This window comes from Lolium perenne, chromosome 6 (genome assembly GCF_019359855.2).
Source record: "Lolium perenne isolate Kyuss_39 chromosome 6, Kyuss_2.0, whole genome shotgun sequence".
Taxonomy (NCBI): Eukaryota; Viridiplantae; Streptophyta; class Magnoliopsida; order Poales; family Poaceae; genus Lolium; species Lolium perenne.
The window spans coordinates 46451234-46467441 of NC_067249.2; positions in this window are offsets into that span (position 1 = coordinate 46451234).

Sequence of the window (16208 nt, forward strand, 5' to 3'; positions counted from 1 at the left end):
GAATATCATCAAAAACTCAGCAGAAAATATATCCGACGAGAGAGCAATAGATGCGTTTGTCGCAGGAATCAGGCGTGGAGATTTTGTCGAGGACTTGGGAAGGACCAATCCAAAGACAGTATCTGCGTTAATGGAGATAGCAAACAAATGGGCAGATGGAGAAGACGCTGTCTACAACAAACGGCACAGGTCGCCAGAGGAGGACCGTGGTCGAAACTATCAACCGAGGCGACGATTTCCTCGGCAGTACCAGAATTATGACGCTCCAGGGCAAATTTCGGCAGGTTTTCGAGCAAACACAGGAGGAAACAACAGAGATGATTATCAGAGAAGCAGTGAACAGCGAGGTGATAATAGGGATGATTCTCGTAACAACAGGCAAAATAGCGGGCCTAGGTTCCCAAGGCCTTTCGTGTCCCCTGAAGAGATGATGAATGGGCCGTGTCAGATGCATTTTTTCCTCGACAGCAACGGTAAAAGACAGTCAGGGCACCTGCAGAAAGACTGTCGAAATTTTCAGGCAATGTTAAGGTATGCAGAGCACGCTAATGCGCGGGCAACACAGAGAAATCCTCGAGAACCCAGGAGCGAGATTCACCTGCCACCACCTCCCGCGATTACAGACGACAATCGACACCAGCTCAGAATAGCGGCAGCACCCCCACCACCACCTTATGTTGATCCCAACTCTCACGGAGCGGTGTCGATGATCCAGAAGGCAAGGCCGTCAAATAGAGCTCAGAAAGTAATCTCACGACAAGTGTTTATGGCAGAAAAAATGCCTCCACCAACTGTCGAGTATCTTAATTGGTCAGGGCAAGATATTGGCTTCACCATAGCAGATCATCCGCAACAAGTTCCTCGACCAGGGCAGTCAGCACTTATTCTGCCAGCAGTTATTGCGGGATTTGATGTCTCTCGAGTGTTCATAGACGGCGGCAGCAGCTTAAACCTCATGTACGCAGACACATTGAGGAAGATGAACATATCCTTAGCGAACCTGAAGCCAACAGACACAAGGTTCCATGGGATCACACCAAAGAAGCCAAATTATCCATTGGGAAAAATTAATCTCGACGTTCAGTTTGGAACCCGAGAGAATTACAGAATCGAGAGGCTGGAATTTGAAGTCGTGGATTTTCCGTAGCAGTACCACGCTTTGTTGGGACGACCAGCATATGCTAGATTTATGGCGGTGCCACACTATACATACCTGTTATGGAGATTGCCTGGACCAAGGGGACCAATCACAGTCAAAGGAAGCTTCGCTTTGGCCGATAAATGCGACAAGGATTTTCATCGGTTATCAGAAACTTTCGGGATGCAAGCTGAGTATTTGGCGTCAAAAAGTATGACTGACTACGACGTGCTACCAGATGTTGGAAGGCCAAATAAAGAATCAACTTTCAATACCGAGAAAAATTCTAAGGAGGTGCAGATTCACCCGACAGACCCGAAAAAGACGACATCCATTGCAACAAATATGGATATCGCATAGGAAAGCGCGCTCGTCAAGTTCCTCCGTGAGCACTGGAAAATCTTCGCATGGTGTCCAGCTGACATGCCAGGAGTACCCAGGGAACTTGCCGAGCACCACCTCAACTTAGATCCTCTCGCGAGACCAATCAAACAACCCTTGCGGCGTTTTTCGGAACCAAACCGCAAATCTATGTTATCAGAAATAAATCGGCTCAAGGATGCTGGTTTTATCAAAGAAATATCTACAGAAGCCACATGGGTAGCTAACCCAGTGATGGTGCCGAAGAAACACACGACAGTCCTTCGCATGTGCGTCGACTTTACGTGTCTCAATAAACATTGTCCAAAGGATCACTTTCCCCTCCCGAGGATCGATCAAATTATCGATTCCACGGCTGGGTGCGAACGTCTTTCCTTCCTGGACGCATATTCTGGTTATAATCAGATCAGATTAAAAGAAGAAGATGAAGTAAAGACCGCGTTTATTACACCATACGACGTGTTTTGCTACAGAACAATGCCCTTTGGTCTAAAAAATGCGGGAGCAACATATCAGAGGATGATGCAGAAATGTTTGGCGACACAGATTGGGAAAAACGTGCAAGTATACATCGATGATGTCGTCATAACGTCAAAAAAGGGGGCAACGCTGATCGAGGATCTCAAGGAAACTTTTGACAACCTCGACAAATTCTGCCTCAAGCTGAACCCGACAAAGTGTTCTTTCGGCGTCCCAGCAGGAGAACTTCTGGGGTTTCTAGTTTCAGCAAGAGGAATTGAAGCAAATCCCGACAAAATACAAGTTATAGTAACAATGAGGAAGCCAACAAAGTTGAAAGAGATACAGCAGCTAACTGGGCGAGTCGCAGCTCTGAGCAGATTCGTCGCCAGGCTGGGAGAAAAAGCGTTACCATTTTACGCTTTGATAAAGCAAGGAGATAAATTCCAATGGAACGAAGAGGCCGACAGAGCTTTCGAGGATTTGAAGCGCACAATTTCGACACCACCAATTTTGGTGGCGCCAAAGGAAAAGGAACCTCTCCTGCTGTATATTGCAGCCACACCCCAAGTGATTAGCACGGTGCTAGTTGTCGAAAGAGAAGGAAAAGGGAAAATCCATGGAGTGCAGAGGCCAGTATACTTCGTGAGCGAAGTTTTGTCGCCCTCAAAACAAAGGTACCCTCAGTACCAAAAGCTAGCATATGGAGTGTTCACAACAGCACGAAAATTGCGCCACTATTTTTCGGCACACCCGATCATAGTGGTCAATGAAGCTCCCTTGTCAAATATACTAAACAATCCAGAAGCTACGGGTCGTGTCTCCCTTTGGGGAATAGAACTTTCCCCTCGGGACATCACGTATGAAAAAAGAAAAGCAATCAAGTCGCAAGTTCTTCCAGACTTCATTGCAGAGTGGATGGAGCTGCAAAACATAGGACCCCCAGACTTGTCGAGAACATGGACCATGAACTTTGATGGGTCCAAGAGACTTGAAGGAGCTGGCGCAGGAGTAGTACTTATATCACCTGAAGGCGACAAGTTAAAATATGTCCTTCGGATGACGTTCCCTAACGCATCCAATAACGAAGCAGAATATGAAGCTCTCATACACGGGATGAAGATGGCGAAAGCTTGTGGTGCAACTCGACTAAAAATCTTTGGCGACTCACAATTAGTGGCTCAGCAAGTTATGAACCAATGTGACGCAGTCAATGACAGCATGATGGCGTACAAGGAGGTGTACAACGAGCTCGAGAAGTTGTTTGATGGATGCGAAGTAAATCATATTAGCAGATTGAGCAACGACGAAGCCGACGTTCTTGCAAACATCGGGTCGCAATGCCTTGAAATTCCGCCAGGCGTATTTTGGGAAGAGATAACAGAGAGATCTACTAAATCGACAAAATCAAAAAAGAAGGAGAAGAAACCCTCGAGGGCTACTAAGGAGGAGAAAGAAGAAGAAGAAGATCAGGACCTGATCATGATGATTCAGATACCATGGATGCAGACGTATATATCATACATCCTCAGGAAAGAAATACCCGATGATCCAGTTGAGGCAAGGCGAGTAATTCGACGCTCCAAAGCTTTCACGGTGATCAAAGGAGAATTGTACAAACGAAGTATTTCAGGCGTCCTGCAAAGGTGTGTCACACCCGAAGAAGGAAGAATAATTCTGAAGGATGTTCACGAAGGAATATGTGGCCACCACGCAAGTAGTCGAGCTATTGCAGCCAAGGTTTTTCGGGCAGGATTCTACTGGTTGACAGCAATCGAGGACGCCAAGGAAATAGTAAGAACGTGCGACGCGTGTCAAAGGTTTGCCGCAAAACCTCACTCTCCAGCAGCAGAACTAACACCAATACCATTGTCGTGGCCCTTTGCCCAATGGGGACTTGATATGGTGGGCAAGTTACACAAATCCTGGCCAGGAGGAAAGGAGTATATGCTAGTAGCTGTCGACAAATTTACAAAGTGGATAGAAGCAAAGCCGATAAATTCACCCGACGGAGCGTCCGCAGTAAAATTCATAAAAGGCCTCGTCTTCAGATTTGGAGTGCCCCACAGCATCGTCACAGACAATGGCAGTAACTTCACATCCCACGAATTCAAAGATTATTGCAAAGAAGTGGGTATCAAATTGCACTTTGCGTCAGTTGCACATCCTCAAACCAATGGGCAAGTCGAGAAAGCCAATGGCATCATTTGCAATGGCATCAAGAAACGCCTGCTAGGACCACTAGAAAAAGCTCGACATACCTGGCCAGAAGAACTACCAAGTGTGTTGTGGAGCATCCGAACAACACCAAATACGGCGACACAGGAGACCCCGTTTTTCCTGGTCCATGGAGCAGAGGCAGTACTGCCAATAGAAATAGAGCACGACTCCCCCAGAGTTACAGAGTATAATGAAGAAACTTCTAAGATAGCGTTGGAAGACGACGTCGACGCACTCGACGAAGCTCGAGATGAAGTACTATCAAGGGTAACCAAATACCAACAGGACTTGAAGAATTACCACAGTCGACGTCTGCGGCCAAGATCTTTTCAGGTGGGAGACCTAGTTCTTCGGCTCACGCAAAAAAGTCATGAAAAACTCGAGTCACCATGGCTTGGCCCTTACATTGTCACGGAAGTAATCGGAGGAGGAGCATACAGGATAAAGGACAAGAAGACAGGGGTGGAGGAGCAAAACCCCTGGAACGTGGCGCAACTCAGGCGGTTCTACGCCTAGAGCTGAAAAATAGTCCTTGTAAAACCTCAATGTACTGAAACGCCCGCGAGTTTTCAGACGCACTCTTTTCCTTTTTCGGGGCACCGAGTGGGGCCGGGAAAGGTTTTTAATGAGGCGGGCTCGCGGTGCTGCAATATAATAAAGATAGTATCAGTATGCTTTTTCTTCATCGACACGCTCAAAGTTTCGGACACGACGAATTCCAATATAGCTCTTCGAAAAAAGAAAAGCCTCGCCTTGGTATTAAAATACCTCGCGAGTAAATAAAGAGAGGAAATAGTACTTAACAAAAAAGTTCGGGGGCCGATTCTCGCTAACACTGCATATTGAATAAATGCCTTGGTTCAAAACCTCGCAATACACAAATACAAAAAATAGCCACCACAACACTCGGGGGCTAGACAAATATAAAAATATGATGATTGTTTCACAATACAAATCACAATAGTGGGTTACAAAGAAGAAGTTATTGTTGACTGCCAAAACCCACCGGCGGGCAGCGACTTGTCAACACTGTAGAGCCGGGAAGAGCCTAGAGCTGCGGCTGGCTGAGACCCCTCCGAGCGACGGCCCGCAATGCTCTTCTGGTCACACGCGGCGATGCGAAGTGCAAGGGCGTGCCACCTGACCTATACCTGGTCAGGAAGGTGATGGGGATGCCTCGCTTAGTTTCCTGCATGGCATACACGTAAACATTAAATACGAGCCTCGATCGGCTCTCAGGTTATCCTGTGAATCGGCTCAAAGAGCCGATCCACCCATGATTCGTACGGGGTGCACGAATATATGGTGATCCTGCTTGATCAAGATAAAGCTAATTAGATCTACGACGATTTAGGGTTTTCACCGCATAATCGGATCATCCTACTCCAGGTTGGGCCTCGCGGCCACGCACGGTGATCGTAAGCCGATCCTAAACAAGGCCTAAAAACCAACATGAAGTTGATCCTCGGAACATCCTGTTTAGGACTTGCGAACGCCACCCTACGTGCCGCTGGATCCTCCACCCCTTTGTAAGGCCTAACTATTGCAGATATTAAACTAATCCTTGCAGAACAAGGAGCAATCGTAACGGATCAGATCTACTAAATAAAGATCAAGCGGGGTGCCGCCCCCACACCTGAGATAGGTGTGAGGGCGACTAGACATGCAAGGGTTGCACTACGTAAGCATGTTATACGAAGAACTATGCTAACCCTAACACATCTATGATAACTACGTTGCTCGCCATCAAAGACGCTTCAGTACGAGCAACGCATGAACAACGTGGGGCTTGTGCTGCCTAGATCGCAAGATGCGATCTAGGCAGCATGTCGCTTACCTGATAGAAACCCTCGAGACGAAGGAGTTGGCGATGCGCCGAGATTGGTTTGTTTTGGGTTGAACGTGAGTTGTTGTTTATTCCATAAACCCTAGATACATATTTATAGTCCGTAGACTCTCTAATCGTGGGAATAATCCCAACCGGGCACGGGCCCAATTCTAACTAACCGACACGTATCCTACTATGTTACAGATACAAGGGCAAACTAGCCCAAACTTGCTAAACAAGGCCGATTCACGTTTATTCTTCAACATAAAATCTTCAAGTCCACCTTGGTCGCGGCCCACCTCTGACTCGGTCAAATTCTGGTGATAACACATGCCCCCCTGGTTTTGGAATTGGTAATTCCAAAATCACTCTGTTTTCCTTTGTCGGGTCATGTCGTGGCAGAACCGTTGCAGTATCCTTCATCATGATGCCATGCCTTCTCAACTTCTCCGCGTAAACTGGCAGTTTTTTTTTTCTTTAGGCACCACTTCCTCGGAAACTGCTGTGGCATTGAATTTCCACTATATCCCCTTTTATTTAACCGCTGCGCACAGTTCTCCTCTGCATCTCCTTCGCATTAGCACTCCAAAAGCCCTCCTGCCACCATGTCTTCTTCTTCCTCTGCGCCATCGGATCCTTCCAGCCAGTCCTCCACATCCCGTGAGCCGACGCCGGAGTACAACCCGGCAGAGGTCCACGCGGCGAACATCCGCCGCGCCATTGCGGCCGGGGAGGAGTCAGACCATGACTTCTCCATCTGGCCCGAGGACGATCAGTCCTCGACGGACGGGGAGAGCGACCTCCGCTTCCTCGCCAACGGGGTATCGGAGGAGGGGAGCGATGACGATTGCTTCCCCTGGGATGACTTCACCTCCTCCGAGGGGGTAGAGGAGGAGGAAGAGGAGGAGGACGACGACGATGACAGCTCCTCTGACGAGCCGCCGGCCAAGCGGTTCTGCCCTTGGCCGGGCAATCTTAGCGACTTCGACAGCGACGAGGACGACGCTGACGAAGAAGATGAAGACAACGAGGGCCCGGTCGGCGGCCATTGGAACGACGACGAGCCCGCCGGGAGCAGCGCCGACAGCGGCGACGACGGCGACGACGAGGGCAGTGAGGGCCCGTAGATAGGACCTCTAGAATAGGGCCAGCAGTAGTAGATGGGGCAATGTATCCCCTAGTATTTCCTTTTGAGAGCAATTAGCTCTTTATGTAAGAAATCTCGCCTATCAATGAAGAACTTTTCCCCAATTTGATTCTGCCGATTTCTTCTGAGTTTAATTGAGCCGATTCCCTCTTCTACTGACCTTGCCGATTCGTCCCCTCTGCCAACGCGTATTGAACCGATAGCACCGCATCGGTTCTTTGAAATTCACCTTTCCCTTCTTCAACTGATGATTTTCTAAATCTGGTGGAAAATGCAGGATCTTCAGGGAAACCTTTGAACTTTTCCAACCAAATACAATAATCCTCTTCAGTACTCATCATTGTGAAGAAGGTTGTAATGAAGGAGCAGCCGATAGTATCCCCATCGGCTCTTTAAACAGAGTAAAACAGAGCATCCACCAGGCCTGCTGCCCCCCGAGCCCTACTCGAGCCTGCTGCCCCCCGAGCCCTACTCGAGGCGAGAATGTCAGAGAGAATGCGCCAAAGCCGATCCTCTTTCTTCCTCAGACAGCCGATAATCTTCCGTTTCAGCTGAACTAGCCCCAGGGATTGGAAATCCTCGACAAAAAGGTTCAGAAACCCGGATCGGCTCGAAGCCGCTGAAGAAATTCCAATTGTTTTATTCCCTCGAAGCAACAGAAGGTACCACCGTTGGCCTGGATTTGGTGGAGACTCGATAAACATCGCATGATTCCACTAGAGTCGATGGCTGTGCATCGGCTGTTTCTCAATTCTAAAGTCGATGCCCTTGCATCGGCTAAATTTTTTTTTTACCAGCCGATTTTCTCTTATCGGCCCCCAGTATTTCATTGCACACATGTACCCCTGCATCTGTTCCCATGTTTAGGTGCCCCCCGAGCCGAAGCTGTCAAAGAATGGCAGATATCGGCTCTGTAGTCACACGTCGGCTCTGATAGGGTCAAGGGCGAACACAAGCGTAACATGTGGTGAGGATAATTTTGGCCGATTGCTGGGATCGGCCTCCATAATGATTGGAGCGCTGACTGAAGGTTCTGTAATGTCCCTTCATAGACCTTTGGGGCCGATCACAAGGATCAGCCTCGCCAAGTTGCACATCGCTTCGCTTCAACTACATGGTCAGGCCAGTGGATAAAACCAGCTTAACCCTTCCCTTTGTCACATCGATGCGCTCGCAGTCGTCCAAGTTGATGCCTGAGAGGGGTTCTTGGCCTGCTACTTCCCATGCGTTCATGCCAGCCGTTGAAATTTCGGCTGAGTCATCGGCCTGGACGACCTCTACCTCATCTCCATCCCACTGTATTATGCATTGGTGCATCGTGGAGGGAATACAGCAGTTGGCGTGGATCCAATCTCTTCCCAGCAGCACAGCATAACTGCTCGTGCTATCAACGATGAAGAACGTTGTGGGGATAGTTTTCCTTCCTACGGTCAGATCCATGTTCAGAACTCCTTGTGCCTCAGACGCTTGGCCGTTGAAGTCGCTCAATGTTACGTTGGTCTTGATTAGATCCGAGCTAGAGCGTCCCAGCCGACGTAGCATAGAGTACGGCATGATGTTAACTGCCGCTCCGGTGTCCACCAGCATCTTATTTATAGGCCTCCCATCGATATATCCTCGCAAGTACAGGGCCTTCAGATGCCTGTAGCTCCTTTCTCGTGGCTTCTCAAAGATAACCGGCCGTGGCCGCGATCAAGTTGTGCCACGGATGTCTCATCTAACCCTGGAGCACTGAACTCTGAAGGGAGGATGAACACCATGTTCGTGCCAGCCGATGTTTCATCATCGGCTCTCCTTTGTTTGGGGCGCCACTCCATTTTCCGTGGACGACCCTCTTCATCCAGGGCTCGCTGAACTTTTGCAGCCAGATCAGGCCGAGCCTTTCTTAACGTATGCAGGTATAACCTTTCGGCTTCCTCCAGGCCGCGCAACCGCTGAACCCTGCGTTTTTGTGAACGGCTGAGTCCGTCAGGGCACCACCTTGGACGGTGGTACCTGTCTTCTTCTCCTTCTTCTAGTCCCTCGTCTTCGGAATCCTCAAGATCTGCCCAACGAGGTGACTCAGCACGTTTGCTCTGTGGCGGGAGAGGCCCTAATCGCTCGAACACAGACACATTGGCTGCCTCCTTCTTCTTCTTGTTGCATTCTGGGCAATTGCCGATTGTGGGCAATCGGCTCATTCCTGAATCCCAGCAGTATCTGAAGAAAGGGCAATCCCAGTGTCTGGCGTTGTCATCTTGCTCCCTTGACCTGTCCGTGGCACGGCGCTCGCACTCCTCCTCATCGCGATCATGCCGACGATGTCTTCTGGCTTCTCTAGCCAGACGATCTCCTTCATCATCACAAATGGACCGTCGGCGTTGGTCATACTGACTCACATATTTGTTGAGGAGGTGATCAGAAAGAGGTCGTTGATATCTTATGTTATTCACCTCTCCCTCTGTGACGTAGCGCTCGCCATCATGATGGAGCCGATCGCGTGGAGCGGCCTCCTTTGTGTCTTTGCTATGAGAGCAGCTGCCCTCATCTCCATCCTTGCCAGAGTGGTTTCTAGGTCCTACCATGTTGATACTGAACGAGGGACCTGGCTGGCAACCCTCAGGGTAGGTGACTTCCACCATGTTAACGGCGGGGAAGGGTTGGGTGTCGACCTTCATGGCGTACTGGTTGAAAATTAAACGCCCCTTCTCTATCGCCGCTTGGATGTGCTGACGCCACACCCTGCAGTCGTTGGTGGCATGGGAGAGCGAGTTGTGGAATTTGCAGTACGGCTTTCCGTTTAGCTCTTGCGCCGTGGGGAACTTGAGACCTTCAGGAATCGTCAACTGTTTCTCCTTGAGCAGGAGGTCGAAGATTTGTTCAGTCTTGGTCACGTCAAAATCAAATCCCCTGGGCGGCCCTGGTGGCTTTACCCATTTGCAGGACACGGGGGCTCCTCCCCGAGTCCACTCAGCCACTGCTACTTCTTGGTCTCCCGCAGAACTTCGTCTTCCTCTCGCATCGACCAGGACTATCGCACGCTTGAACTTGTCTTGGTACAGTCCGGGTGGCGCTGTTCATATGCTGATAGTTTCTGAACCATGTGCGCCGGCGAGGATAATCTGCTTGGGAGGCCATGTCCTTGAGCTGTGTTGCAAGGCCAGCTACGCCAACTCGATCGCTTCCTTTTCAGTTAAACGAACCGAATAACATCGGTTCCTAAGATTCCTGAAGCGCTGGATGTATTATGTCACCGTTTCTCCGCGCTTCTGGCGTAGTTGTGCTAGATCGGCAATGCTAGACTCGGAAGCTTCTGAATGGTATTGTGTATGGAATTGTTCTTCCAATTGCTTCCAAGACTGGATGGAGTTTGCTGGCAAAGAGGTGTACCATCCAAAAGCCGATCCCGTGAGGGACTGTGAAAAGAGCCTCACGCGTAGCTGATCCGACACTGAAGCCGGTCCTAGTTGCGCCAAATATCGGCCGACGTGCTCGATGGAGCTGGAGCCATCCGATCCACCGAATTTGGAGAAGTCAGGGAGCCGATATTTAGGTGGCAGCGGGATCATCTCGTACTCGTCGGGGTACGGCTTGGAATAGCCGATTGCCCTTCTTTTCGGCACCATGCCGAACTGGTCTCTCAGTATGGTACTGATCTGATCCGCTGTGCTGGCTGCAGGAGTTGCACTCTGAAGATTCGCCGGGGTGGCGTACTTAGCCAGCCATGTTTGCTTTTCCAGCTCTGAGCCAACTGCAGGAGCTGGGCTCTGGAGTTTCGTCGGGGTGGCATACTTAGTTAGCCACGTCTGCTTCTCAAGCTCGTCGGCGACGTTCCTCCTGTCTTCGCCGGAGTCCCTGATGTTGTGGCCTGGTTTGAGAGTGCCCAGTGGCCACAATCTGGCACATATGTGCACGCGTATCCTTGAGGGATCTCCTTAGGCGCCTCAGCCAAGAACTGGTAGTCACTAGGGTCACCACCGATCTTGTAGACGACGAATGCCGGTGTAGCCGGCACTTCAGCTGGTGCTGCCAACGCATATGGCAGCGGTGGACGGGACTGGAGTGGCAACTCTCCTTGATGCGTCCCAAGAGCTGGTCCTGACGGCGAGCACTGGTGGCTCATGATCTCCTGGATCACGCGCAGAGCGAGGCGCTCCAACACGTTGACCAAGTTTTCAGAGTGGCGGTGTAGCGAGTGAGCCACCAAGTAGTTGATCTCCTGCCGCAGCCCCAGTGCGTTCCTCCGACGGGGCAGAGAGGTCTATCCCATCGAGTGCACCTTGCGGTGAGAATCCCTTCCATCTGATGCCATGGGAACGGGTTCTCTGAAAAGAGCCGATGAGGTCGGCTTCGAGGGTGACCTTGATCTCGTCGTATCTCTTCTTGAGCTCGTCAGGCAGCTCCTCGTAGGTGACTGGCGTGCCGTCCGCCATCTCAGATGTAGATGGCGATGTGGTTGATGTAGACGATTGTCCCACCGGGCGTGCCAGAATGTGTTGACTGCCAAAACCCACCGGCGGGCAGCGACTTGTCAACACTGTAGAGCCGGGAAGAGCCTAGAGCTGCGGCTGGCTGAGACCCCTCCGAGCGACGGCCCGCAATGCTCTTCTGGTCACACGCGGCGATGCGAAGTGCAAGGGCGTGCCACCTGACCTATACCTGGTCAGGAAGGTGATGGGGATGCCTCGCTTAGTTTCCTGCAGGGCATACACGTAAACATTAAATACGAGCCTCGATCGGCTCTCAGGTTATCCTGTGAATCGGCTCAAAGAGCCGATCCACCCATGATTCGTACGGGGTGCACGAATATATGGTGATCCTGCTTGATCAAGATAAAGCTAATTAGATCTACGACGATTTAGGGTTTTCACCGCATAATCGGATCATCCTACTCCAGGTTGGGCCTCGCGGCCACGCACGGTGATCGTAAGCCGATCCTAAACAAGGCCTAAAAACCAACATGAAGTTGATCCTCGGAACATCCTGTTTAGGACTTGCGAACGCCACCCTACGTGCCGCTGGATCCTCCACCCCTTTGTAAGGCCTAACTATTGCAGATATTAAACTAATCCTTGCAGAACAAGGAGCAATCGTAACGGATCAGATCTACTAAATAAAGATCAAGCGGGGTGCCGCCCCCACACCTGAGATAGGTGTGAGGGCGACTAGACATGCAAGGGTTGCACTACGTAAGCATGTTATACGAAGAACTATGCTAACCCTAACACATCTATGATAACTACGTTGCTCGCCATCAAAGACGCTTCAGTACGAGCAACGCATGAACAACGTGGGGCTTGTGCTGCCTAGATCGCAAGATGCGATCTAGGCAGCATGTCGCTTACCTGATAGAAACCCTCGAGACGAAGGAGTTGGCGATGCGCCGAGATTGGTTTGTTTTGGGTTGAACGTGAGTTGTTGTTTATTCCATAAACCCTAGATACATATTTATAGTCCGTAGACTCTCTAATCGTGGGAATAATCCCAACCGGGCACGGGCCCAATTCTAACTAACCGACACGTATCCTACTATGTTACAGATACAAGGGCAAACTAGCCCAAACTTGCTAAACAAGGCCGATTCACGTTTATTCTTCAACATAAAATCTTCAAGTCCACCTTGGTCGCGGCCCACCTCTGACTCGGTCAAATTCTGGTGATAACAGTTATCTACCCGAGGAAAATAATCAGTCATGATTCAATATATCATCAAGGGTAATTCTATTTTCTTCAGGAGCAGCGCCAAGAAAATCAGCATAATGACCATCTGCAAAAAAGTCGGCATCCATCCGAAGAAGGTCTTCAATCATTTCTTCGGCTATAGGCGAAACCTTCGTGTTAATTCGGTCGACACCAATTCTTCGGCGCCTTACCTTCTCATGAACCTTCGCAACAACTTGGGTCAGGTCAAGCTTCGAGTGGCAAATCTGAAGCATGATAAGGGCAAATCTGGCGCCAGCTACAAGTTGAGCTCTGACAAAATCATGGATCCTGTGGGCATCCTTGAATTTCTCCATTAACTCGGGAAGAGTTTTTGGTTGAACGTTCCGAGGAAACATGAAGTTGTAAACCATAGACAGGGTTTTGGTACAGAAGTTAAGGAAGTCGCGAGTTTGAGAGACGCGATCCTGAAATCTGACAATCTGGCGGGTCCTCTCTGGGGTAGCCCAAAACAGAGAACCATGGTCAAGGGAAAGGTTAACAAGGAAGTTCGTCCTAGTATTTACCCTCTCTTCTTCGGCAACAGCATCAGCAAAGGAACCTATTAAAGCAACGAAGCAGAAAACTTCAAGAAACATAGCATGAAGACGGAAGATATTGGAGGATGAAACAAGCGTACCCGACATATCCGCACTGGCTTCACTCATTAACTCGAGCATGAAATTTTCTCGAGTAGTCGCCTTTTCAGCCTCGGAAGCAGCGATTTCCTTAGCAGCCATGGCCTCGCAAGCTTGCTGAAGTGCAATTTTTTCGGCTTCGGATGACTTACGAGATTTCTCCATCATCACAAGTGTTTGCTTCTTTGCATACTGAAGTTGCTGCCGAAGTTCATCCAATTCTCGCGGCAAGGAATCTTCGACAGGTGTAACATCAGCAAGAGTTCTTCTTGAGCGAGAGGAAGAAGGCGAAACATTGGAAGGAGCGGAGGATGGAGTATAGTTATCAAATACCAACTGAAATTTAATGAAACAAGACAACATCAATCAACAAGGAAAGACCGAGTTTTCATTAATCTTTCGGAATAATTACAAAGGCCTTACAGTGGAGCTAATAAAGTACGTGTCGCCAAATAACTACTTTGGCGACAAGAGCAAAAGAAACAGAGAAAGAAAAACAAAGAGGCATACAACTAGACCTCCGGCCTTGATGAGCTAGGAGTCGAGGCTGGTTTGATCCCGAGATAGGCCAAGATTTTCTTCGTGTTGGGCTTGGCTGCCTTAATCAGCGACCTCCATCTTGATTGCTCTATCTGATTGGTGTCGCCAACCTTCATCCAATCAACAGATTGTTGGCTGCCAGCGACCAAGGCAACAGTACTCTCGACAGCAATTTTCATGTTTTCTTGGCGCATCTTCAGTCCAAGGTCATCTGATGAATTAAAGCTTTTGGCAAGGGTAAGGAAAGTTGGGGGCTCCTCTTTCTTCGGGAAGAAGTAGGGGAACAGCGCCGACAGTCCCGCACTAGCATTCGCCACGCCTTCACGAATTTTGGCTCCATGAAGCTCAAGATAAGAAAGTGCGTCAAGGAGAGGATCATTGTCGGGGTTCTCCAGGTCAAACTCTTGGTTTGTTTGGTCTGCCACATGAAACAAAACGTTGGTCAAAAACAAGAAACAGCGGGTAGCACAAAAATAGAAGAAATCAATAATATTACTTTGAGTGCGTCGACTTTGTGATTTCAGACGCTTGAGGATCCCCTGCTCACGATCAGCCTGTGCAGCTCTGTGCTCATTTAAAGCAGATTCAGCATCCTCAAGTCTTTTCTGCAGATCCTTGACACGAGCAGTCTTCGCTTTGGCTTCATCAGCCTCTGCCTTGGCTTCACTAGCAACAAGTTCGGCTTTCTTACGCGCCGCTTCACTTTGCTTCAGTTGTTGAGCAAGTGTATCGGCACGTTTGTTGGCCTCTGCAAGTTTCTCTGTCGAAGTATAAAAGAAAAAGGAAATGTCAAAAAGGTTGCGACAAAGGACAGGAGCAAGAAGTCAAAAACAAAGACAGCAAAAAAGTTATTACCCTCAGTTCTGTTGGCATATTCACGGTTGATGGCGTGTATTTCACACGTTCGTTGGGCAACCCCAAGAGGAAGGTATGATGCGCACAGCAGCAAGTTTTCCCTCAGAAAGAAACCAAGGTTTATCGAACCAGGAGGAGCCAAGAAGCACGTTGAAGGTTGATGGCGGCGGGATGTAGTGCGGCGCAACACCAGGGATTCCGGCGCCAACGTGGAACCTGCACAACACAACCAAAGTACTTTGCCCCAACGAAACAGTGAGGTTGTCAATCTCACCGGCTTGCTGTAACAAAGGATTAACCGTATTGTGTGGAAGATGATTGTTTGCAGAAAACAGTAGAACAAGTATTGCAGTAGATTGTATTTCAGTAAAGAGAATTGGACCGGGGTCCACAGTTCACTAGAGGTGTCTCTCCCATAAGACAAACAGCATGTTGGGTGAACAAATTACAGTTGGGCAATTGACAAATAAAGAGAGCATGACAATGCACATACATATCATGATGAGTATAGTGAGATTTAATTGGGCATTACGACAAAGTACATAGACCGCCATCCAACTGCATCTATGCCTAAAAAGTCCACCTTCAGGTTATCATCCGAACCCCCTCCAGTATTAAGTTGCAAAGCAACAGACAATTGCATTAAGTATGGTGCGTAATGTAATCAACAACTACATCCTTAGACATAGCATCAATGTTTTATCCCTAGTGGCAACAGCACAACACAACCTTAGAACTTTCATCCTTTGTCCCGGTGTCAATGCGCATGAACCCACTATCGAGCATAAGTACTCCCTCTTGGAGTTACAAGCATCTACTTGGCCAGAGCATCTACTAGTAACGGAAAGCATGCAAGATCATAAACAACACATAAGTATAACTTTGATAATCAACATAACAAGTATTCTCTATTCATCGGATCCCAACAAACGCAACATATAGAATTACAGATAGATGATCTTGATCATGTTAGGCAGCTCACAAGATCCGACAATGATAGCACAATGGGGAGAAGACAACCATCTAGCTACTGCTATGGACCCATAGTCCAGGGGTAGACTACTCACACATCACACCGGAGGCGACCATGGCGGCGTAGAGTCCTCCGGGAGATGATTCCCCTCTCCGGCAGGTGCCGGAGGCGATCTCCTGGATCCCCGAGATGGGATCAGCGGCGGCGGCGTCTCTGGAAGGTTTTCCGTATCGTGGCTCTCGGTACTGGGGGTTTCGTCACGGAGGCTATTTGTAGGCGGAAGGGCAGGTCAAGAGGCGGCACGGGGGCCCCACACCACAGGGCCGCGCGACCAAGGGGGGGGCCGCGCC